This window comes from Hyperolius riggenbachi, chromosome 6, assembly GCF_040937935.1.
Source record: "Hyperolius riggenbachi isolate aHypRig1 chromosome 6, aHypRig1.pri, whole genome shotgun sequence".
In the NCBI taxonomy this organism is placed as follows: domain Eukaryota; kingdom Metazoa; phylum Chordata; class Amphibia; order Anura; family Hyperoliidae; genus Hyperolius; species Hyperolius riggenbachi.
This window is the reverse complement of record NC_090651.1, coordinates 154,500,808-154,527,519: the sequence shown is the minus strand read 5'-3', so window position 1 is coordinate 154,527,519 and position 26,712 is coordinate 154,500,808. Positions and strand designations below refer to the sequence as shown.

The window sequence follows — 26,712 nt, the reverse complement described above, 5'->3', positions numbered from 1 at the left end:
ATACGGTAATTAAATTGTATATTTGTGTAGATAACTGTCTTTAAACTGTTCTTTGCATAAACTTATGTATGCAGGGGCACATGTGACTAATTTTTGCCAGATGTCTGCTCTAAAATCCTCATGCTTATTCACAGAATAATCCTCGTTCCAAAAATTATCATAATACAACATAAATTGCTGATCATTTTTGGAAAATTTTGTATCAAAGAAAGTTGTGAAGGATTGATTAATCATTCACATTTTCTCGTACAAATGTAATTACTACATTCAGAAAAAAAAGAAGCTAGGAAATCTAACAAAGAAGAATAAAAAAAAATACTAAAATAAATTGGCCCTTATATACCAAATTAATACCAAACTCACTGAAATATCATCAAATATCAGACCAATTTTTCTGTGAGTCATCAAATGGTGTATACATGATACTCTGCATGAAATGCGTCTTAAGAGGAATCTGTATAGGAGAAACAGGACAATAAACTGTGCACAAGAATGAACCTTCACCACTTTAAAATCAATGAAGGTAAAAGGGACACACCAGTGGACTAAAACTTCTGTATACCAGGACATGGCATGCAAGATATAAAAGTACTTATTCTTAAGGGTTACTTCGAAAATTACCAATCAAGAAAAAGTACAAATTTATGAAAACGTTCAAGACATTAACATACTGGCGCATTCAGCCGGGGGGTTACCGATGTCTGGAATACCCCCTTGAGACTCATGTACTTTTGACAACAAATTCCCTGAAATCGCTGAAGCGGGCAAACTGATAAATATACAGAGGCTTGCCTCCTGCAGGGTCTGTGGGAAAATCTCAGCTCTTTCATCATTGTAATTTGTAAAGACTGCATGTGGACAGCTACATAAGGTATTTCACAAGTTGAAAAGGTTTTGACAGTCCCTAAACTTCAGGAGGACTGCCTGCAGCTTGTGTGAGAGGCTGGCAGGGACAGGAGACACATTACAGGCAAGTAGCCTCTGTGTGACGTGGGACTGCAATACAGATACACTCTCTGTTCTATCTCAGTCTCTCCACTCCTCACTCCCTCATTCACCCTTGTTTTACCCCTTCCCCTAGTACTGGCTGGATGTGTCCGTGCTGCCATTAATTGCACCTTTGTGACGAAAAGTGTGTCTTCTGATATATGAACATTAAATGTGGAGATATGTTTGCTTTCTATGCTGTGTTGTAAAGTTAGGTGCTAAAAGGCCCAGCACAACTGCAAGGGTTTGTTTGTATATTAATTGCTGAAGATACTATTTAGATGGCAGTTGGTATTGGTATTGCTTTAGGGCTCATTCACACTATGGGCCTGATTCACAAAGCGGTGCTAATAGTTAGCACGCTGGTGAAAAGCCCTTTATCACGCCTAAACTCAGTTTAGGCATGATAAGTTTAGGTGTGATAAGTTTAGGCATGATAAGTTTAGGTGTGATAAGTTTAGGCGTGATAAGTTTAAGCACCAACTGGGTTAGTAGTGCACAGCTGATCAAAAGCTTTGCGCTAGCAAAGTCTGGTGCACTTCGCATAGAATTTAATGGCGCTGCTTTGCGTGCGGGACTTTGTGCGCGATCTAAACTTATGTAATCTTATCATGCCTAACAGTGGCGTGGCTAAGGAGCTGTGGGCCCCGATGCAAGTTTTACAATGGGGCCCCCCCAAGTACTCTACACATAACAATTGATACGGCGCACCAAAACCTGCCAATGGCAACGACAGTGTCAGAGGTGCAAGAAGGGAATGGGGAACAGTTTAATGATTACCACTATTCAAAGTATGTATAGAAGTGATTATTATGAGCACAGGACCAATAGGGAGCTTATACTGTAGTTGAGGGAGGGCCCTTCTGGCCCAAGGGCCCCGATGCGGTCGCTACCTCTGCATCCCCTATTGCTACGCCCCTGATGCCTAAACGTATCATGCCTAAACTTATCACGCCTTAGCTTATCACGCCTAAACTGGCTTTTCACCTGCGTGGAGCAATGGTTATCACGCCTAAAGTCTCCAACTGGGTTAGCACCGCTTTGTGAATCGAGCCCCATGTGTGGTGAGTCAGGACAGACAGCACCACACATAATGCCTGGCACCACATACAATGCAGGTAGCATGAAAGTCTATAGACTTTCATGTTACCATTCACACTACAGTTTGCGTTCCCATGTGCTGCGTTGTAACTTAGCCGGGAACATCATCACACACGACGTATGCATTGTCATGCATTTTTTTAAATAGAATGGAAGCTGCCGACCTATGCGATTTAGCAGCACATTGCAATGCATGTATGAAATTGCGTTCATGCATGCATTGCCTAGTGTGAATGAGCCCTTTGTATCACTTTGAACGTTTTGTAAAAACTGGGTACTAGCTGTTCCTTTTACAGAGGAACAGGTCTTTTGTTGCCAAATTCTTTTGTCCCTTTTCAAGCCTTGGAACTGATGTACTGATCTATATACTGACAATATATGTACCCTTCTAATGGGATTGGTTTGTGAATGTTGAAATTTGTTTCTATCCTCTGCATTGATATGTAGATTATTTACAGATGGTAATGTAATTATTATTATTTAGTATTTATATAGTGCCGACATCTTCCGCATATGCATATATGACACTATGTGGCATATTCCACTGAATTGTCCAAACTGTGGGCTTGATTCACAAAGCGGTGCTAACAGTTAGCACGCTGGTGAAAAGCCCTTTATCATGCCTAAACTCAGTTTAGGCATGATAAGTTTAGGTGTGATAAGTTTAGGTGTGATAAGTTTAGGCATGATAAGTTTAAGCGCCAACTGCGTTAGCACCGCAGTGCACAGCTGATCAAAAGTTTTACGCTAGCAAAGACTGGTGCACTTTGTATAAAGTTTAATGGCGCTGCTTTGCGTGCGGGACTTTGCAAGCGATCTAAACTTATCTAAACTTAGCATGCCTAAACTTATCACACCTAAACTTATCACACCTAAACTTATCACGCCTAAACTGGCTTTTCACCAGCATGGTGCAATGGTTATCATGCCTAAAGTCTTTTAGGCATGCTAACTGGGTTAGCACCGCTTTGTGAATCAAGCCCTAAGTCTATCTCTTGTTCCTCTCTCGGGGACTTGTTCCAGCGCTGCCCCCCGTTCAAATTTGCTGTTACCAGAAGCCCTCAGAAACACTTGTGTCCTTGAGTACTTCCAAAGATAGGCATCTCCGTAATACGCCAGTGCACTTTTGTACATGGGGCAGCATGGAGCCACCTGTCTTCGGAAGCACTCGGGGGACATAAGTACTTCTGGACCTTTCAGGAATCCCCCCTTTAAAATCCTGCGTTTGCCCCTGTAACAGAAGGTTTAAATTGTAGAATGGGTTTTATGACACCTTATTTAACATGATTGACTTGGCTTCATGATCTTCAGAAACCTTCTGGACTTCATATGTACATGCATAAGCTTACTGACTCCAACCTACTGATCACCTGATACCTAACTGCTAAATAGTAACCAGCACAACTGTCATCCTCAAGTTTATGATTTACCTACATCAGTGTTTCACTTCAGCTATCTGGAAATATGCCTGAAGAAGGGGACTAGATTCAAGAAAGCTTGCATAATTTAACTTTATTTAAAGGACACCCGACGTGACATGTAACATGATGAGATAGACATGTGTATGTACAGTGCCTAGCACACAAATAACTATGCTGTGTTCCTTTTTTTCTTTCTCTGCCTTAAAGAGTTAAATATCAGGTATGTGTAACAAACGCTGGAGAGGCAGCCGCGGTGAACAGCGCTACCACCGCAGCTGCCTCCAGCTCCCTATCTAGCAGTGTATCCGTGCCTCAGGCGTCTAGCACGCCGAGGACGGGTCTGTCAGTTGCACATAGAGTTGCCTTGTCGCGTGCGCGCGCGCACAGACAGGACCTTTATGCGGGGAGGAGGCGCGTCAGCTGACCAGCCGGTTGGCTGACGTCAGAGGAAACGGTCGCTGCTCCTCATTGGTTGATAGGAGGGGGCGTGCCAGAGGCGTCTCCTCTGCTTCATAAGCCTAGCTGTATCACTCGCAACTTGTCTGCTGTCGCGAATACTTGGTGTTAGCAATCAGACCCTTAGATAGTTCCGGTGTGCTTTGATCCGGGAGGAAACCGGGGATTTCACACAAGATAGGAATTGTTTAATAGCCTTAAAGAGAACCTGTACTAAGTAAAAATATTTAAAATAAACACATGATGTAACTTCAAATGAACATTACATAGTTAACTTGCCATCAGTTCCTCTCAGAAGCTCACCATTTTCTTCTGACAATTATCCCTTCCAGTTCTGACAATATTTTGTCAGATCTGAAATATATCAGTTGCTGTCAATAAAATATCAGTTGCTGTCAGTTATAGCTGAGAGGAAAACTGTTGTACCAAGTAATGTCCATGTTTCCCTATGGCTCAAGTGGGCAATGTTACAGTTTAACTGTGTGCTGACCAGAAAGCTGTTATGGGTAATGGCCATTTTCAAAATGGAGGACGGAAAATCCCCTTGATCACAGTGAACAAATAGGGCGGGGGACAGGAGAAAGACACTGAGGAGTAGACTACATGGAAGGTACGTATGACTTGTGTATGTTTGTTTTGACTTTTAATTTTCAGTTCAGGTTTTCTTTAAAGATTATACATTACTGTGTTATTATTTGTGCATGACTCTGGCTCGTTCTGACTACTCTTCTGCTCAGTGAATCTGTACTTCTGCCAATCTGACCTTGCTGCCGACTCTGCCTGTTTATAGCTTCCTGTCTCTGCCTTCCTATTTTGTACTGCATCTGTCTGTCTGTTGCCAAACCCGATCTGTCTGACTACTCTACTCTCACCAGAGGGCCCTTGACTCTGGTGAGGGGCGCTGTGCTGTCAGTACCCACCAGCTCCTCTGGTGAGGTATTGCTAAACCTATCAGTACTACTGTTACACCAATCACTCATTGCTATTTGTTGTCACATCAGCTTCTGATATACCAGTATTATAGGTGATTCTGCAGATCATATCTGCATTATAGGTGATACTGCAGATCACCTAATAATCAGAATTCTGTTCTTTGCTGACACAAATCGTTACAGTATGTAAGTGGCTGACTCAGTCCTGACTCATACTGGAAGTGACTACAGTATGACCCTACTGATAAGAAATTCCAACTATCATACACCTTCCTAGCAGTAAATGGCTTCTGAGAGCAAGAAATAGATAAAAAGGGGAATTTCTTTTCAGTGAGGGTCACACTGTAGTCACTTCCTGTCTAAGTCAGGACTGAGCCAGCCACTTACATACCTGATATTTAACTCTTTCAGGCAGAGAAATAAAAAAAAGGAACATGGCATAGTTATTTGTGTGATAGCCACTGTACATACACATGTCTATCTCATCATGTCAAATGTCACTACAGGTATCCTTTAACTTTATCAGATAGCCATTAAAAGGTATTACTTTTACAAAACTTTGTTTTTTCTACCTACATATACATTCAGTAAACAAATCTATGAGTGTTAAGGTAGCCATTTGAATAAGAAACAAATCTCTCTCTAATCTTATCTGATTAGAGAGAGATCTGCCGGCTGCCCATACACCGCAGGGCAATTCTCGATCAGTTTCATGCTGAAATTGATCAGGACATGGCCTTATCCGCCTCACCGAGCCAACGCTGTCCAACAATGTTTAATGTTCTCCCCCCCCCCCCCCCCCCCCCCGGTGCCCAGTGCTAGCTACTCATTACCTGTCCGCAGCCTTCGCTTGCTCCATGCTCCCTCCGTTGTCCATACAAGCGCCCACATGGTTGCCTAGTAAGGGCGTGTGTGTGATGTCAGATGTCACACACACACCCACGGTTGCAAGACAACTATGTAACATGCATGTATGTACAGCAGAGAGAGCCTGGAGCAAGCAGAGGATCCGGACAGGTAATGTATAACAAGCATTGGGCACCGGGAGGGGGATTTTAGGGGGACAGTGCCAGGGGTTTCATCACATTGTCGGTTGGGAATGCACTTGGCAGCACCGAGTTTTATCCGATTCCGCCAAGTCCCCTGATTTTTAGCCACCTTCAGGACAGACATGTCATAATCTTGACTGACCACTATGTGATTGATGACTGAACCGTGCCCACCCCAAAATAAATATATGAATAGTACCGGTGAAGGTCTGTATCACCAATCAGAGCCGGATTTACCATAGGGCACTGTATGTACATGCCTATAGGCGCCTGATGATGGAAAGGCACTTCCCTCCCCTAGTGCCTCCCACCCTACTTCCCTATGCAGAATGCTGAGCAGAGTTTAAATGAGAGTTTACTCACTTGACTCTCAGAATTCCACTGACAAAATCTCCCTTCAGTCGGGAACACCACTAGCCATTTAATACTGAGGGTACTTCTGGTTACCTAATGCTAAGGGACACCTGTAGCTACCTATGACAGGCAAGGGAAGTAATGGAGAAGTGACAGCTAGCACAATTGTGGTGGTGGGGGTTTAAAGGTTATGGAGGACAAAGTCTAGGGTGCCAGGACATCTGTGCCTATAGGCTCCTGTGATGTACATCTGGGCCAGTCACCAATACTTACTAAACATTACTACCTGTTACACATACACACATTCTAACCTGGTTACAATTGATGGATTTCCATTTTCACTTGTCATGTTTCCAAAACACAATATTAGCCTGCTTCTTTCAGAAGTGTGTAGTGAACAAACCTATGGGTGTTAGGGCAGACATGTCATAATCTGTGTGGATGAATAAAGGATTCCAGAAAAAAAAGGGCCCGGCTGGATAATGAAATGGTGTCGGTGGATAACAAAATCTTATTAATGATAAACATTGTTGTCAAACTTGGTTAACAATAAATACAGTTTAAAAAATGGGTGGGAGATAATAACGAAAAGATATTAACGTTAAAAATTGTTACATAATACAACAATACAGCTTAACCCAACCTTACTCTCACACAGAACCCTCCCCTGGTGGTACCTAACCCTAACCCCACCAGTGGTGCCTAACCCTAACCACCCCCTGGTGGTGCCTAGCCATAACCCCCCCTGGTTTTGCCTAAAACTAACCACCACCCAGGTGGTGCCTAACCAATCCCCCTGGTGGTGCCTAACCCTAACCACCCCCACTGGTGTTGCCTAAAACTAACCGCCACCCGGGTGGTGCCTAACTCTATCTACTCCCCCTGGTGGTGCCTAACTCTAACCACTCCCTCTACAGAAACACCCTTTTACACATAAAAATGATAATATCTTTTTATAACGTAAAATCTGTACACACAAACAAAATAATATGACAAAAACTACAATGTTGCAAGCTTCTAAAACGATAACATACTTCAAAAACTGTAATGTTCTAATGTTGTTAACAATATTTATCGGGCACCCTTTTTTCTGCTTTTTTCGCCTTATTAACGATAATTGCATTAGAGTGTGTGGCGGCGCTCTTTGCATCCACCCTCAGCCAGCACCCTTTCTTCCTGCTACCCATAATCTTGACACGTCTCCGTATGATTGTTCACCTATTCAATCCTAAAAGAAATATAACACTGATGTTCTACAATACTCTTACTATAATCTGGCTTTATTTAAAGTGCACCAGAGAGCTTGAAAAGTAAAGATTTGATACTTACCTCCTGCCCCATAAACAAGTCCCACGCCATCCTCCCGCGGTCTGCTGTTCAGCCATGCCATCCTCCTCCTCTGCCATTCAGCCGGGGTCAGCCCCGATAACTGTCTCAGTTGGGTGCAGTCTGAGTCTTCTGCACATGTGTGGACCTCCCACACATGCGCAGTAGACCTGGACTGACACGACTGAGCTAGTTGCCGGGGCTGATCGCAGCTGAACGACAGAATGCATGATGATGTGGGACTCAGGCGTGTTTATGGGGCAGGAGGAAGGCCGGGGTACGTATCAAATCTTTACTTTTCAAGATCTCTGATTTACTGTAAATTTACAACCTGTTTTTAGAAAGAGTGTTACGGACTGATACAAGACAACAAACTATCCTTATGTATGTCCCTGGAGTTTCTTAGGACAAACATATAGATACAAGTACCTGACACTTAGCATGTCTCACCAAAATGTTATCATTCAAACTTATTTAGATTAGGAAAACTTAATGTGTCCATTGAAACATCCATTTGCATACTTCATAACCCCCTTAACTATGTAATTAGTTGCTCAACTATGTACACACGATCAAATGGATTTTTGAAAAAAACAAACAAATCTGACAATAACAATAAAGGTAAGACACACGTGCCAGTTGTCTAATACTGTAAACCATATGCTTTCTCTATGTTGTTATTGTATACATAGTGTCTACAAATCACTAACAAGTCACCATGGCTTTTTGTAAAACAGTGGCAGAAAGGGGAAACATGTTGGTGCTTTTACCTACAGAGACAACCATGTGTATGCACATGTGAACAACATTTTTATATTGATCAATATAAAATCAAGAAAAAGTACAAGTTTATGAAAACGTTCAAGACGTTAACAAACTGGTGCATTCAGTCGGGGGTTACCAATGTCTGGAATACCCCCATGAGACTCATGTACTTTAAAAAAAAATTCCCTGAAATCACTGAAGTGGGCAAGCTGGTAAATATACAGAGGCTTTCCTCCTGCAGGGTCTGTGGGAAAAACTCAGCTCTTGCACCATTGTAAAGACTGCATGTGGACAGCTACATAAGGTATTTCACAGGTTGAAAAGGTTTTGACAGTCCCTAAACTTCAGGAGGGCTGCCTGCAGCTTGTGTGAGAGGCTGGCAGGGACAGGAGGCACATTATAGGCAAGTAGCCTCTGTGTGATGTGGAACTGCAATACAGATACACTCTCTGCTCTATCTCAGTCTCTCCACTCCTCACCCCCTCATTCACCCTTGTTTCCCCCTTTCCCTAGTGCTGGCTGGATGTGTCCGTGATTCTGATCCAAATTTAAAAAGGAACTTCCAGATTCGACTCGGATTTTAGTCGTAATTGCCTCTAAAATCCAGGATCATGGGCCGTGATCCGGATATTCCTTTAACGTGCATAGCAAAGCCGGCCCCCCATACATGCTACAATCCCCAAAATTGCATGGATTACAAAGGTGATAAGGGGCTACAACTTCAAGCAAAAAAAAAAATTCAAAAGGAACTTTTCATTTTTGAGAAAATCGAGTCGTTTTTTCTTTACTTGTAGCGATAGCAATGACATGGCAGCAGAGTTGTCCGTGGACCCTAGCGGTGATAACACAGACTTTAGTAGTTAATAGAACATCAGGGGAAGCTGGAGGAGGACTAAGCAGTCAGCGTGGCAGCCCAAAAAGCTATGGCACCTCACTGGTGGTACCACAGCATGATAATGCTGCCCAAAAATTATATGCATGCATTGACCCTGGTGGTGAAACTCAGCGGAAGCTAGCCCAAAAAGCTATGGCACCTCACTGGTGGTACCACAGCATGCTAATGTTGCCCATAAATTATATGCATCCATGGACCCGGGCGGTGAAACTCAGAGGAAGCAGGAGGAGAACTAAGCAGTCAGTGCGGCAGCCCAAAAAGCTATGGCACCTCACTGGTGGTACCACAGCATGATAATGCTGCCCAAAAATTATATGCATCCGTGGACCCTGGCAGTGAGAACACAGACTTTAGTAGGGATTTAGGGAAATGCCGCAGCAGGAGGAGCAGCATGTACAGCACAGCAACAGCAGCATATGAGGCCATGGGACATGACAAGTGTCGCCACAGCAAAAAATGAAATAAACCAGGCCAATTATGAGTACCAGGTTCTAACTTGCTTTGGAAAGGCAGGCATTCTAAAAATCCCAGCAGCTACTTCATGTACCCCTGTGGCCGACAGCAGGGGCCAGGAACTCACCTTCAAACTAAGCCTGGTTAATTTTGAGGAAGGTGAGTTTGTCCACAGAGGCGTGGGAAAGCCGAGAGCACTTCTCAGTGACCAATCCACCGGCCACACTGAAGCATCTCTCGGAGAGGACACTGGAAGGGGGGCAGGACAGGACTTCAAGGGCATACTGGGCAAGCTACCTCCAGCTGTCCAGTCTCTTGACCCAGTACTCCATGGTGTTCACAGGGCTGTTGGACTCTGTGTCAAGCCTACTGAATGTAGTCAGACACCATGTTGGTCAGTCCCTGCTGGTGCTGGTTGAAGGAGGATGCTGTGGCTGGCACCTCTGCTCTGGGCAGCTGCACTGCATACAGGCTGTTGGTTAGGCTCAGCAGTTCTCCGGGCGCCGGATACTGCTGGTGCTGCTGCTGTTGGCCGCAGGCACCTGTTGCTGGGCTGACAGAACAGCAACAGTGGGGATGGAAGGCTGGGGGAATACGTCCTGCAGTCTGTGCACAAGGGCCTCCTGCAACTCCCTTGTGCGTTGCTTTTTGGTGGATGGCGACATGAATTCTCCCAGTTTTCCTTTCAGACGTGGGTCCAGCATCAAGGTGATCCAGATGTCCTCCCTTTCACGCATCTGCAGCACCCTGGGGCCCTGCAAAGGCAGCACAACATGTGCGCAGCAATAGGGAAGAGGCTGGCATTGGCAGCCACCTCTTCATGGTCGTCCGATAGGACATGCCTGTCCTCTTCCTGCGCCGTGTCCTCCTCCTTAAACTGCCACCCCCATACAACAGCAGCGGCACTCTGCTGATTCCCCTTAGCATTCAGGTTAGGGACCTCCAACTCCTCCTTCTCCACTATCTGAAAGTCATCCTCCTCCTCCTGTGAGGTGGATTGTGCTGCCTGCTCCTGATCCAGCTGGCTCAGGGCTGCCTCCCCCTTTTCCATCAGACTGCACATTGCCCTGTCCAGCAGGCAAACCAGGGACACCCACTCACAAACTGATGCCCGCTCCTGGCTCACCATCTTGGTTCCCTGCAGGAAGGGAGTCACACCAGGCACACTTGAGATGCGGTGATGATGACTTGCAGGTTGTCTTGATCACAGATGTACCTCCTAAGAGCTGTCCTATGCTGCCACAGCCGCTCCAACATCGTCAAAATTGAGTTCCAGCGAGTTGGGACATCAATTATCATGCGGTGTGATGGCAGGTCCTTGCTCTGCTGCAAGTGGGCCAGGGTTGCAGAGGCAGTGGTGGAGCGGCGGAAATGGCGCACCACCTTCCGAGCATCTTCCAGCAGGTTGTTCATCACCGGGTAGGTGCGCAGGAAGCACTGCTCCACCAAATTAAGAACATGGGCTAAGCAGGGGATGTGCTGGAGGTGTCCCTGCTGCAGTGCGGCCACCAGGTTGGCCCCATTATCGGGCGCCACGTAACCCACTTCCAGGCCTCTCAGGGTCAGCCACCTCTGCTCCTGCACCCTGAGGGCAGCCAGGATGTGGACGGCTGTAAGCTTATCCTTTCCCAGCCTTACCAATTTCATCAGTGCTTGGCAGTGGCGAGGCTTTGCACTGCTGCTGCTGAGGTGGGTTTACTTTCGGGTTGTGGAGGGAATTGGATAAGAGGAGCCGGCTGCATCCCCCCTGATCCGGCGTGGTGGCACCACCAAGTGGCATGCTGCTTCTGCTGCGTTCTTCTCATCCCCCTTCCACCAATGTCACCCAGTGCGCTGTAAAGGACAGGTAGCGGCCTGTCCCAAATCGGCTGCTCCACAAGTCCATGGTGCTGTGGACACGCTTGCCCACGGCGTAGTTGAGAGAACGGGCCACGTTTGCCACCACAAACTCATGCAGTGCTGGGATGGCGGTTCTTGCAAAGTAGTGGTGGCTGGTGATTTGCCACTCTGGGATCCCAAACTGGAGCAGCGTGTGCATATCGCTCTCCTCCCGCACCAGGGAGTACAGAAGCAGCTGGGAACACATGGCCTGGGCCAGCAAGCCATTGAGTTTACGGATGCGCCTGTGACCAGGAGGCAGAGGCTTGGTCAAACCCTGAAAACTGTTGTTCAGCAGGGTCTGCTGCCGATGTTCTGCAAGGGAATCAGAGGAGGCCAATGAGGACTGCCTGACCTCACCAGGCTCAATGTCTGTGTCATGAGCTGCCGAGGGTGCACTTGAGGGAGAAGTGCATTTGCATGCTGCTGCAGCCTGCAGCAGCTTCACGGCTCTGAGAGAGGGATGATGCTGCTGTGGTGGGTCTCCTCTCTCCTGCTCTGACCACCCCCATCCTGGTCCTTCAGCCTATTAAACTCTGCATAATCATGACAGTGATTGCTCTTCAGGTGGGCCTGGAGGGATTTGGTACCCATCTTGGACATGTTTTGCCCACGGCTCAAGTTTTTTTGCAGGAGTTACACACTGCGTACCTTTCATCCTAGGTAGACACATGGAAAAAATTAAATACTGGGGACGTAAACAATCCCCTACAGCCCCTCTGGTTTAGGGTTGCGTGGTGGTGCTGGGGCTGAAGGCAATGCCGGCTAAAGCAGAAGCCTGTGATCCACGCTTACTGCTGGACCTGCCCCTGCCTGACATGTGGCGATACAATTACCTACGCTCCTGAGGTGGCTCATCCTCTTCCGAGCTGTCTCCTGGGACCTCAGGCACATAATTTATTATTTATTTATTGAATTTATAAAGTGCCAACAAATTACGCAGCGCTGGACATTGGTTTAGGTTACAGACAATATTTCGGGGTGACATACAGCAAAATGACAATACATGAATACAAGAAAGACCAGACCATGCAGCACTGTATGAGTACAAGGTGATGCTTAGTCAGTCACTGGAGGGGAGCATGGAGATTAGGCAAGTTAGGTTCACTCAGATGCATAGCATGGGTTCACAGTAATGGAGGTGCATGATCAGGTAGGACACAAAAGGAGGAGGACCCTGCCCAAAGGCTTACAATCTAGAGGGAGAGGTAAGGACACGAAAGGTAGGGTACCAGAGTTCAGCTGTTGGTTTAGAGCACATGTGAGGGGTAGTGGGCCAGAGTGAAAAGGTGAGTTTTGAGGGCTTTCTTGAAGATGTTGAAGGAGGGGGCTGCCCTAAAGGGTGGAGGTAGAGAGTTCCATAGTGTTGGAGCAGCTCTTGAGAAGTCCTGGAGGAGACATAAGGATGGTCCTGATAATCATCATCCTCTTCATCAGAAAACATCTCTTCTCCTGACCCCCCCCCACCACCACCACCTCTTCCACCCCAACATCCCCAGACACAGATCATCCTCAAAATATGCTTGCTGTCCTGAGCACAACCTCCTCCACATCAGGCCCCATCATCTCCTCAACGGCAGCCACCAAGACTCTCCCAGACGGTGGACTGAGGGACAGAGCGCTCTTGTCCAGGGAGGGCTGCTGACCACTGGCTGCTGGGGTGGATGTCACAGCAAGCATGGAGCATTGGCTGCTTCTGCTGCTGCTGTGAGTGCTGCTCACAGCAGAGGTCTGGGAACAAGTAATAATGGGCTCCATCATCATGTCCAACACTACCTGTGAGTAACTCTCCTGAATGACCACACGACGGGTCAAGTTGCTAAAAATGGGTGCCGCCGGCATCAGCTGACTCGGCTGTGCTGCTGATGGACAGCTCTTTGCTGCATCCCCTATAGCTGAGCGCCCTCTCCCTGGCCATGGACCAGTCCCAGAAGCGGCGGAGGCAATTGCACTCCCTTTCTTGCCACGCACATGACCCCTGCCAGACATTTTGTATTCACAATATTTCAAGGTGCAGAAAGTGTGCTACTTTTTACTGTCAATACGTGTGTGGGCCTGGGGACAGACGGCATATAACCAGGGGCTTCCTTTATTGATTTTTCAGGAAAAAAAATGCGCGGATGGTGCAAATACTGCATACAGTAATAGAGCGCGAAAATCAGTGGACAGCGGTCTGCCTGCACTACGCACAGCAAAGTAACTGACTGCACGGTGCACGCTACAATGTCACTGCCAATGTCACTGACACTGACTACACTGAGTGACTGACTACCTGAAGTTGATCACTGGCTGCCTGGCTGGCTAGCTAAATTGAAGTATCAAATACAGTATTAGAGCAGTAGAATCAGTGAACCTGCCTGGGAATGGGAGTGAGCCATCTTTCCATCATCAGGTGCCTGTAGGCAGGTGCCTACAGTGCCTTATGATAAATCCAGCTCTGGTGAAGAGGAACACAGACAGTGTTGCTGCTGCCCTGGAAGATCCATGGAAGTGAGGAATGAAAGTGTTCCCTGTGCATTTCAGTGGCTTCATTTCCACCACATACATTTTGACTGGTTGACGCACTGCTGCAGGTATAATTTTGTCTGTTTTATGTATAGCACCATTCACTGTAGTGAATAAGCTGTGAAAAGTGATATGGAACATTAGGTCCCCAGAATGGAGGATCTGAGATGGAGTGTGGGTCAGTTAGAGCATTAGCAGTGAGTGATCTCTGGCCAGCTCTTGCCTGTACGACCGCACAACTAGCTGACAGCACAATCTAAGTTAAAGTGGATCCAAGATGAACTTATACACATTGCATAATTGTGTTCCTTTCCTATTGTTTATAGGGCATTCCTCAAGCCAAATACTTTTTTGTTTTTGTTTTAATACTCTAATTCCCTATAAACTAAACATGCCACGCCCACAGGTTTTCAGAGAGCAAATGGCACTTTCAGACAGTAGCAAGGGCTCATGGGAGCTCAGTCTGGGCAGGAGGAGGGGGAGGTATTACTAGCCAGAGATTTCAGAGGCAGATGGGAGGAGGAAGGAGGGGGGGGGGGAATAGGTTTTTTTGCTCAAGATGCAGATAAGCCTGCCTCTGTTTAATGTTTACAAACAACATAGCTGCTGTCATTGTATCACAGGAAGAAATAATCATATTATATTGAAGCTGTTTGCAGCTAGATTTGCTGTGTAAACTATCTAAACTTTAGATAAGATATATAGACAAGTTACTTGTTATAGTTTGTTTTTCATCTCGGATCCGCTTTAAGTGGATCAGCAATGCCATCCAGAAGTTTACCTATAGGTCGAGTCAATAAAGTACTGAAAGACAACAGCAGCAGGAAGTGGGCCAGAGTCAGAGTGTGGGTCAGTGAAAGCAGTAGCAGAGAATGGCCTCTGGCCAGCTTTTGCCAGGGAAGCACCTACAGCATGACCTGGGCTGAGTGTATCAACTATACTTTAAAGTATAAACACAGGTAGCATCAATGTAGTACTAAAATGGGGTTAGAGGAGGTGGGCCAAAGGCGGAGCATGGGTCAGCAAGAGCAGAAGCAGAATGAAGCCTCTGCTCCACTGGGAGACGGCACAGCTAGCTGGCAGTATGACCTGGGTAACGTGGCTAGCTGGCAGTATGACCTGGCAGTATGACCTGGGTGGGTTATCAGCAATAACAGTCAGAAGTGTTAATAAAGGTAGCATTAATATAAATTAGTACTAAAAGTAGTGTTGGGCGAACAGTGTTCGCCACTGTTCGGGTTCTGCAGAACATCACCCTGTTCGGGTGATGTTCGAGTTCGGCCGAACACCTGACGGTGCTCGGCCAAACCGTTCGGCCATATGGCCGAACTAAGAGCGCATGGCCGAACGTTCCCCGAACGTTCGGCTAGCGCTGTGATTGGCCGAACGGGTCACGTGGTTCGGACCCGAACGCGCTCTGATTGGCCGAACGGTCACGTGGTTCGGGTAAATAAATACCCGAACCACGTCATATCTCCGCCATTTGTCTGTGGGTTTAGCTTTGGGTAGGCAGGCAGGGTAGTTCGCGCTCCAGCCACGCTAGCCAGGGTCCCCCCTGTCATTGTGTCACTGCTGGGAACAGTAGTACACCGCTTGCTCAGCCACACTATATAGCATTCTGTTTACTGCCACTCTGTGTACCTCGCTCAGCCACACTATATAGCATTCTGTTTACTGCCACTCTGTGTCTGCTGGGAATAGTAGTACACCGCTTGCTCAGCCACACTATATAGCATTCTGTTTACTGCCACTCTGTGTACCTCGCTCAGCCACACTATATAGCATTCTGTTTACTGCCACTCTGTGTCTGCTGGGAATAGTGGTACACCGCTCGCTCAGCCACACTATATAGCATTCTGTTCACTGTTCTGTGTCTGCTTGGAATAGTGGTACACCGCTCGCTCAGCCACACTATATAGCATTCTGTTTACTGTTCTGTGTCTGCTGGGAATAGTGGTACACCGCTCGCTCAGCCACACTATATAGCATTCTGTTTACTGTTCTGTGTCTGCTGGGAATAGTGGTACACCGCTCGCTCAGCCACACTATATAGCATTCTGTGCACTGTTCTGTGTCTGCTGGGAATAGTGGTACACCGCTCGCTCAGCCACACTATATAGCATTCTGTTCACTGTTCTGTGTCTGCTGGGAATAGTGGTACACCGCTCGCTCAGCCACACTATATAGCATTCTGTTTACTGTTCTGTGTCTGCTGGGAATAGTGGTACACCGCTCGCTCATCCACACTATATAGCATTCTGTTCACTGTTCTGTGTCTGCTGGGAATAGTGGTACACCGCCCGCTCAGCCACACTATATAGCATTCTGTTCACTGTTCTGTGTCTGCTGGGAATAGTGGTACACCGCTCGCTCAGCCACACTATATAGCATTCTGTTCACTGTTCTGTGTCTGCTGGGAACAGTAGTACACCGCTCGCTCAGCCAGAGTATATAGCATTGTGTTTACTGCCACTCTGTGTACACCGCTCAGCCAGACTATATACCATTGTTTACTGACACTCTGTGTACACCGCTCAGCCAGACTATATACCATTGTTTACTGACACTCTGTGTACACCGCTCAGCCAGACTATATACCATTGTTTACTGCCACTCTGATTCTGCTGGGAACAGTAGTACACCGCTCGCTCAGCCAGACTATATAGCATTGTGTTTACTGCCACTCTGTGTACACCGCTCAGCCAGACTATATACCATTGTTTACTGACACTCTGTGTACACCGCTCAGCCAGACTATATACCATTGTTTACTGAAACTCTGTGTACACCGCTCAGCCAGACTATATACCATTGTTTACTGCCACTCTGATTCTGCTGGGAACAGTAGTACACCGCTCGCTCAGCCAGACTATATACCATTGTTTACTGACACTATATAGCAGACTATATAGCATTGTGTGTACACCGCTCAGCCAGACTATATACCATTGTTTACTGACACTCTGTGTACACCGCTCAGCCAGACTATATACCATTGTTTACTGCCACTCTGATTCTGCTGGGAACAGTAGTACACCGCTCGCTCAGCCAGACTATATACCATTGTTTACTGACACTCTGTGTACACCGCTCAGCCAGACTATATACCATTGTTTACTGCCACTCTGATTCTGCTGGGAACAGTAGTACACCGCTCGCTCAGCCAGACTATATACCATTGTTTACTGACACTATATAGCAGACTATATAGCATTGTGTGTACACCGCTCAGCCAGACTATATACCATTGTTTACTGACACTCTGTGTACACCGCTCAGCCAGACTATATACCATTGTTTACTGCCACTCTGATTCTGCTGGGAACAGTAGTACACCGCTCGCTCAGCCAGACTATATACCATTGTTTACTGACACTCTGTGTACACCGCTCAGCCAGACTATATACCATTGTTTACTGCCACTCTGATTCTGCTGGGAACAGTAGTACACCGCTCGCTCAGCCAGACTATATAGCATTGTGTTTACTGCCACTCTGTGTACACCGCTCAGCCACACTATATAGCATTGCGTACTCTGCCAGTCAGTGTGTATATTGCTGGGATCAGTAATACTCCACTCACCGTCAACCACTATATGAGCTCAACATGAGTTCCCCAGAGACCTCCGCTGTGAGCAGCACTCCCAACAACAGCAACAGCCAACGCCCCACGCAAGCTATAACATCCACCCCAGCAGCCAGTGGTCAGCAGCAGCCCTCCCCGGAGGAGAACGTTGTGTCCATCAGTCCGTCGCCAGAGCGATTAATGAGGGCTGCCATTGAGGAGATGATGGGGCCTGATGTGGAGGAGGAGGTCTGGCTCAGGCCAGCATCCCAAGTTAATGTTGAGGACGATGAGGGGTCTGTGTCTGGGGATGTTGGGGTGGCAGAGGTGGTGGGTGGGTCAGACTCAGGAGAAGAGTTGTATGATGAGGATGATGATCGGGACCATCTGTATGTGCCTCAGAGTCCGACCCCGGAAAACATGTTGTATCGTGTGTTTAGGTACTAAAATCTGCGTTCCCTCCCAGTAGTGTTGGGCGAACAGTGTTTGCCACTGTTCGGGTTCTGCAGAACATCACCCTGTTCGGGGTGACTATATAGCAGACTATATAGCATTGTGTTTAATGCCACTCTGTGTACACGGCTCAGCCACACTATATAGCATTGTGTTTACTTCCACTCTGTGTCTGCTGGGAACAGTAGTACACCGCTCACCCGCCACTGTATAGCATTGTGCTCTGTGTCACTGCTGACAATAGTGGTACACCGCTCACCCACCACTGTATAGCATTTCTGTACTGCCACTGTACTGCTGCCAGTCAGCGTGTACTTTAAGGATAAGTGAAATGAGGAAGAAATCCGTTGAAAGAGGGAGGGGCAAGGGAAGAGGTGTTTCCCCTGACGGTTCACGTACAGGCCACAGGGGAGCACCCAAGAAAACCCACTCAATACTGCCCATGTTGTCCAGGACAACAACCCTCACAGATCCAAAAGAACAGGACCAGATAATTACTTGGATGACCTCTCAAGCGTCCAGCAGTGGGTTAAGCAGCACCAGCACATCACGCACGAGGTCCGAGTCCTCAGCCAGTTAAAGTCTGGGCTTTCTTTGAAGACTGCACTGAGGATGTTACCATGGCGATTTGCAAGGTGTGCAAGACCCGCCTGAGCAGGGGGAAAAGTATTAACAACCTCTCCACCACCAGCATGAGCCGCCACATTCTATCCAAACATCCCACTCTGTGGGCAAACGCGGCAGGACAGGGTACCACCAGCAACACTGCCTCCCTTGGGTTCACCAGACTCACCACCAGACCCGCCTCAGCAGCAGCAGTAGCCCAGCCATTGCGTGGTTCACAACATTCACAAACATCAGACGATGCTGACACTGTCACTTTCCGGACTAGTGCTCTTGAGGTCTCCCAGTGTTCATCAAACACAACAACCAACAGCCCTTCGGTGTGCAGCGCTACGGTTGAGTTGTCTGTCTCTGAGATGTTTGAGCACAAGAGGAAATTGCCAGCAAATGACCCCCGGGCCGTGGCAGTAACAGCCAGCCAGCATAGCCAAGCTTCTGGCCTGCGAAATGCTGCCATATCGAGTGGTGGAGACAAACAGCTTCAAGGGCATGATGTCAGTGGCCATCCCACGTTACGTTGTTCCCAGCCGCTACCACTTTGCGCGCTCTGCAGTGCCTGAGTTGCATGAGCACGTGGTCAGCTAAATAACCCGAAGCTTGAAGAATGCCGTTGCCTGCAAGGTTCACCTCACCACTGACACCTGGACGAGTTCGTTCGGCCAGGGTCGATACATCTCCCTTACCGCGCACTGGGTGAACCTTGTGGAGCCTGGCAGCGATTCCTCACCTGCTACGGCGCGGGTGTTGCCCACGCCGCAAACAGCTGGATAACAACAGCAGCACCTACCTCTCTGACTCCTTCTCCTCCAACGCATCTCAAAGCTGTACCTCATCCGGAAATGCTAACCCAGCACCAGCAGCAGTAGGATCGTGGAAGCAGTGCAGCACAGCTGTTGGCATGCGTCAGCAAGCGTTGCTGAAGCTGATCTGCCTTGGGGATAAGCAGCACACAGGGGAGGAAATTTGGAGGGGAATAAAGGAACAGACGGATTTGTGGCTGGCACCGCTGGACCTGAAACCGGGCATGAAGCTAGACACCTGGCACGAACTGGCAATGTACGCAATAGAGGTGCTGGCTTGCCCGGCAGCCAGCGTTATGTCGGAACGCTGTTTCAGTGCTGCCGGAGGCATCATCACAGATCGGCGTATCCGCCTCTCCACAGAAAATGCAGACCGTCTGACTCAAATTAAAATGAATCAATCCTGGATTGGAAACGACTACGCAACACTCCTGGACCCCAACCAAGTAACCTGACCGATGAACATCTGGGATGGTTTAGCGTTTCCGGTCCCTGTTTATTGAACCTCTCATCTGTATTACATTTATGACTGCATGGCGGCAAAAAGCATTGCTGCTATATCCGCACGCTTTTTGTCCTCATGCAAGGCCTGGGTTGTTGTGTCTCACAAAGCGTGGCCTTCTCCTCCTGCGCCTCCTCCTGTTCCATCACGTGTGCTGCTGCTGCTGCTGCTGCTGCTGGGTTACCGTTGCCGGTCCCTGTTTATGGAACCTCTTATCTTTATTACATTTATGACTACATGGCGGTACAAAGCATGCTATCCGCACGCTTTTTGTCCTCATGCAAGGCCTGGGTTGTTGTGTCTCACAAAGCGTGGCCTTCTCCTCCTGCGCCTCCTCCTGTTCCATCACGTGTGCTGCTGCTGCTGCTGCTGCTGCTGGGTTACCGTTGCCGCGTGGTCCCTGTTTATTGAACCTCTTATCTTTATTACATTTATGACTACATGGCGGTACAAAGCATGCTATCCGCACGCTTTTTGTCCTCATGCAAGGCCTGGGTTGTTGTGTCTCACAAAGCGTGGCCTTCTCCTCCTGCGCCTCCTCCTGTTCCATCACGTGTGCTGCTGCTGCTGCTGCTGCTGGGTTAGCGTTGCCGCGTGGTCCCTGTTTATTGAACCTCTTATCTTTATTACATTTATGACTACATGGCGGTACAAAGCATGCTATCCGCACGCTTTTTGTCCTCATGCAAGGCCTGGGTTGTTGTGTCTCACAAAGCGTGGCCTTCTCCTCCTGCGCCTCCTCCTGTTCCATCACGTGTGCTGCTGCTGGGTTAGCGTTGCCGCGTGGTCCCTGTTTATTGAACCACTTATCTTTATTACATTTATGACTGCATGGTGGTACAAAGCATGCTATCCGCACGCTTCTTGTCCTCATGCAAGGCCTGGGTTGTTGTGTCTCAAAGCGTGGCCTTCTCCTCCTGCGCCACCCTCCTCCTGTTCCATCACGTGTGCTGCTGCTGGGTTAGCATTACCGGTCCCTTTTCCTGGAACCTCTTATATGTATTACATTTATGACTGCATGCCGACAAAAAGCATGTTACCTGTGCAAAGAAAACAGACATTTCCCGCATTTAAAAGACAGTTTTCCCTTTGAAACTTTAAAATCGATTTTCTCAAAAACTATAAGCTCTTTTTGCTAAATTTTTTTTTCCTCTTGTACCCACTCCCAAGGTGCACATACCCTGTAAATTTGGGGTATGTAGCATGTAAGGAGGCTTTACAAACCACAAAAGTTCGGGTCCCCATTGACTTCCATTATGTTCGGAGTTCGGGTCGAACACCCGAACATCGCGGCCATGTTCGGCCTGTTCGGCCCGAACCCGAACATCTAGATGTTCGCCCAACACTAACTAAAAGGCATCAGCGGGAGGTGTGCCAGTCTGCCAGAGACATTCAATGGGTCAATGAGAGCAGTAGCAGAATGTAGCCTCTGGCCAGCTAACAACAGGGAGACTGCATAGCTAGCTGGCAGCATGACCTGGGTGGAATGGATCAGCAATGCCACCAAAAGTGTAAATACCAAAAATATTACACAAAAAATAGGAGGGTCAGACCAAGTTCGTGTGTGACAGCACTGCTATTATAGTCGGTGCTCAAGGAAGCGGTAAGGTAGACTATGCAATAATAGTATAATTGTGTCAAAAGGTCAAGTATAAAAATACATACAAACACATTAAAATGAAAAGATCTTAATTTAGTGCTGGCTCACTTAGGAGACATGGGTCCTGTGGCAGTATATGCACATAAATCATCACCTGGCTATGTAAATTGTTTGGGGGAGAAATGAAATGCTTAACCTCCCCGGCGTTCTATTGAGATCGCCAGGGAGGCTGCGGGAGGGTTTTTTTTCAATTAAAAAAAAACTATTTCATGCAGCCAACTGAAAGTTGGCTGCATGAAAGCCCACTAGAGGGCGCTCCGGAGGCGTTCTTCCGATCGCCTCCGGCGCCCAGAACAAACAAGGAAGGCCGCAATGAGCAGCCTTCCTTGTTTGGCTTTCCTCGTCGCCATGGCGACAAGCGGAGTGACGTCATGGACGTCAGCCTCCGATCCAGCCCTTAGCGCTGGCCGGAACTGATTGGTCCGGCTGCGCAGGGCTCGGGCGGCTGGGGGGACCCTCTTTCGCCGCTGCTCGCAGCGGATCGCCGCAGAGCGGCGGCGATCAGGCAGCACACGCGGCTGGCAAAGTGCAGGCTGCGTGTGCTGCTTTTTATTTGGGGAAAATCGGCCCAGCAGGGCCTGAGCGGCAGCCTCCGGCGGTGATGGACGAGCTGAGCTCGTCCATACCGCTCAGGAGGTTAATGTACACCTGCATCATGCTGTACTTTCCAGCCAGTGTTTGCTTGACTGTCCACTGGGTACTCCACTTTGTTCCCAGTCCCAATTTCCGATAATAGGTGTATTGATCCCTCTAAACCAGAAGCAAATTCTGTCAGCTTACTGCATTTAAAAAAACATGTTTCCTGTTGTCATTTTAACTGTGATTTTCTGGGGAAAAAAAGGTCTTTTGGAACCTTTTTGCCATGTTCCCTCTGTTCCCCTTAACATATCTAGCAAACATGGCGATTGTCAGGGTTGCTCTCCAAATTCGCGAATTCGTTATGTACCCGAAAATTCGGGTCAATTTTCATGGTTGCTGATTTCGAATCCAAATTCGAATTCTGATGCTGTTGACGAATTCGAATTTGAAGCTACCCAAATAGTGCCTCTCAAATTTGGCCGAATAATCGCAAATTCGGGTTCGATTCAGTATTCTGGGGAATCTGACCATTGAAATACTGTAAGAGGTCCAGGACATATTGAGAGCCAATACTATCTGGAACTCATTTGGATATGGATACTCAGATATGCGATCCGGGTCTGATATCTAGATCAAAAAAATGAAAGTGCCCTTTAAATTCTCCTTTTCTCCTCCTTCTCCTCCCTGTTCATGGATTTTGTCTTCCAGGGATTTGTAGGATGTCAAAAGCAGGGTCACATACACTGGCCAGGAATTGAACCAAGGTCAACTGCTTGGAAGGCAGCTATGCTCACCACTACACCACCAACACTGATAGTGCTTACAGGCTTCAATTTAAGACTTCAGAAAGATCATGTGCCCCCCTGGATGATGCTGGTGTAACACACACAGCAAAGGACAGCAATTTGAAGTCTGGAAGATTCCAGGGCAAGGGTGGGAAGGATGAAAAGATAGGTGGCCATGCAACCCTTCCTGCTAACCTAAAGCTTACTTGTAACTTACAACACATTGGCTTAAGACTTTACCAATCCAATGCTCCAATATGGGGAAGCTTCTCTGTTTACTGTTTTGTTGTTGTTGTTGTTTTTTGTAAGTGTGGTGTCACAGTTCACACATCTGTTCAACTACAAGAAAGGCCCAGGAGTAGTCTTAGCTACCGTTATATCTATGTTACGGCAGGGCCCTTATTACACTTTATCTTACAGGGCTATGGAAACTGTTTTGCCCATGCGATAAAGCGAGGTGCAAAAATGAAATCATGCCTAGCAGAGAATGGTTTCAATCCATCAACTTCTGGGTTATGGGCCCAGCACACTTCCAATGTGCCACTCTGCTGCCACACAGTTATTCTTCGTTGTAGGAAAAAGTGGCTTTAACCACTTCACAACTGAGGGGTTTTACCCCTTGAGCAACAGAGCAATTTTCACCTTTCAGTACTCCTTCCATTTATTGATCTATAACTTTATAATTACTAAAGGGGCCCATACACTCAGCCGATTTTCTGGCCGACCGATCGATCCCGATCGATCGATCGATTGATCGTTTGCAAATCGGTTGGCCAATCGACCGATCGATGGCCGATTTCGATCGATTTAGATGGATTTCCATCGAACTGGCTGGGTGGAAAATTTAGGTCGATCTGATGAGATTGCTTATCAGTTTGCATTGGCCTTAATGGAAATCTGATGTTACGATCGCTTCTGCAGCGTTTACTGCTGGCTGCAGTGGTATTGCAACCCAAGCAGTTCTGATGTCATTACATGCATTTGCTTGCATAGTTTGGTTTGCACTTAAACTAGTTGCTGATTCCATCTGCAGTCGCTCTGAAGTTAATGACAGTTTAATATGCTTTTGTGAAAACAAACATTGTCTGCTGCAATGGAGTAGCAATCCCTTTCCTGCAGGCTGCATATCATTGTCTGCCTTTTCCTGCTGTCAGCCTGTGATTAATTACCATTCACTTGTGTGGGAATCTGCATGTCTGCTCCCATTGGATGACCTCAGTATAAAGAACTGCTTCCTGCAATGCTCCATGGGCTACCATAATCTCAGATTCTGTCTCCCACCTCATTCCTAGTCCGTGCAGACTGCGCTGACTCCTGCGAAGGGGTCAGCGAGTCCTCCTAGTTCTGCTCTTGTTTCTAGAAGTTGTTACTTTGCTTGTCTTGTGTCATATATTGGTTCATCGCCAATATATACGCATACTTGCACGTTTTGTTATTTTTCTTGTATTCGTGTTACGTTGATACATCAGTGTCGCTGATGTATACGTACACGAACTGTTTATATCGTGTGTTCAGTTAGTCAGCTTTCCAGTACGTTTTGGTAGTTTGCGCGTATCGTGATCACCCGTGCTGAGTTAGTTATCCTGCTCCTGGTTCTGTTTGTGGATTGCGTTCATCTCTGCAAAGAGATAGCGAATCCTTCTGAGTCCTCTTCCCTGTATTGCTCCAGTCCTAGTCAGTGTTCCTGCTTATGTCATATATCGGTTCATTGCCGATATATACATATGTTAGTCAGACGTTACAAATAGTTTCATTGATAGCTGTAATTGTAATACGCTAGGAAAACATACTTATTGTATATTTGTCTGTGTTACGTTCATCTATCTTGATCCTCCTATTTCCTGACTATCCTGTCCTGTCTTTGTGAGGCACGCCATCGCTGCTAAACATTGGCTGCCTCATTCCAGTCTGTCTTGTTGTGGACGCTTGCTGTCACTAAGTAGTGGCTAGTTAAGCAAGCGTTCATTCTGTCTACCTGTCCTGATCTCCTCAGTTCTGGTTTTTGCGCTCAGCGCTATTTTGCGCTGAGACGTTATCACGAAGTATTGTTTGTGGCTGTTCGGATCTGCACCGGCTCTGTGCGCCACAACCTCCTATTGGAGTCAGTCCTCTCCTCCACTAAACTGGGGATATCCTGATTCCTTGTGCTGGTGTGTGTACCTCCTTCACGTCAGCTTATGTGTTGCATGCTGACGGTGGAGAATAAGCCCACCAAGCCTAACATTATGGTAGCCCCCTTACCAATCCCCTTTGTGGGGGGGGGGGGGGTTTCCAGCAAAAATGACGCTGTTTGTTATGGTTCCTGTTCCTTTAAGAAATTTGAGAAACTTAATTCTGAAACAGAAAATGAGTTTTTTTCTGAATGTACCAGGTTCCTGGCCAATCCCGAGCTCCAAGCTACTCCTGTTTCAACGTGGGCCCCCCAGCTAGTTTATGTTTTGTTTAAGGGAAAATTGTTTCAGTGGGCTTACGATGTCCTGGATCATACCAATTTGAAAGAGAGACCGCTGGAATTTCTAGCGTTTGTGATCCATAACTGGCTGTGCAAAACCGATTTGCCTAGCCCTTTTGATGAGCTCCTGGCAGCTTGTCAATCAGCTGCTCCTTCTACTGCTTGCAAAAATAATCAGCAATCAGATCATTGTTCTGATAACTTTTCTTCTGCTTTGAATAAATCACCTAAGGCAGCAGGGTCTAAAGCCAAACGTAAACGCTCCAAAAGAAAAGCGTTACAATCAGCGGAGTCGTTGCCATTAGCGACTGCGCATCAGATCTGTAATGAGACTCCGCCATTAGCAGATAATGAAATTCAGTCACCATTCAGGGGAGTCAAATGGACCTATGAAACTACTAATGAACTTTCATTGCTAGCCAGGGAAAATAAAAGTTCTTGTTTAAATGAATTATCTGAATATGATTATGAAGATATATTACAGAGTATTGAACAGATCAATTTATTCGTGCAGCAAAGGAAATTTGCATACACTACAGTTCAACACTTGCTACAGGTATTGGAGATCCTTAGGAATAAGAAATCGGCCAATCGCCTGCTAAATAACCCAATACATGTTTCTGCCACAAACACATTTGCAAACTGTGATCAGCCTAAATGCTCAGCTGTTAAATATGCATGGGATCCTCCATTTGAGAAAGGAGAGATGGAAGCCCTGGTCTATGAATGGAAGAAAGATTCAAGTTCATTTTGTCAATTTTACAGTGCAAAAAGTGAATTAGTATTGAATGCATGCATTAAGTCGGCTTATAACCTAATAAAGACTGGTGTGTGTGGGTATGACTTTGTGGCTCCATTGATCGATGTGTGGAGAATGATTTTGGATGATTTTTATGCGATTCAATCAGTTGATACCAGGGAAGACACACTGTCAATTGGAGATTGTTCCACTTCCTCAGTTCCTGAGGACTCGCCTGCTTCAGCACCTTTGGCTGATTCAGCGAGTGATTCAGAGCTCCTTTTGTGTGAAATTGAAGTTCCTGTAATTCCACCCTGTACCATGGATAACTCAGTGTTACTTCCCAGTAAGACAGAAATTACTAATACTTCCTTAACCTTGCCCTGCACAAATTTCTCAGCAGGGGACCCAGAGGTCCTGCTGACTTCTGAG

At 47.0% G+C, this 26,712-nt stretch overlaps 1 protein-coding gene across 1 annotated transcript in view; it reads left to right on the top strand.

Moving 5' to 3' along the window:
* LOC137521186 (coagulation factor XIII B chain-like) overlaps nucleotides 1-26,712 on the top strand; it is a 555,357-nt gene that overhangs the window by 438,544 nt on the left and 90,101 nt on the right. The gene's annotated exons all lie outside the window — the stretch shown is intronic.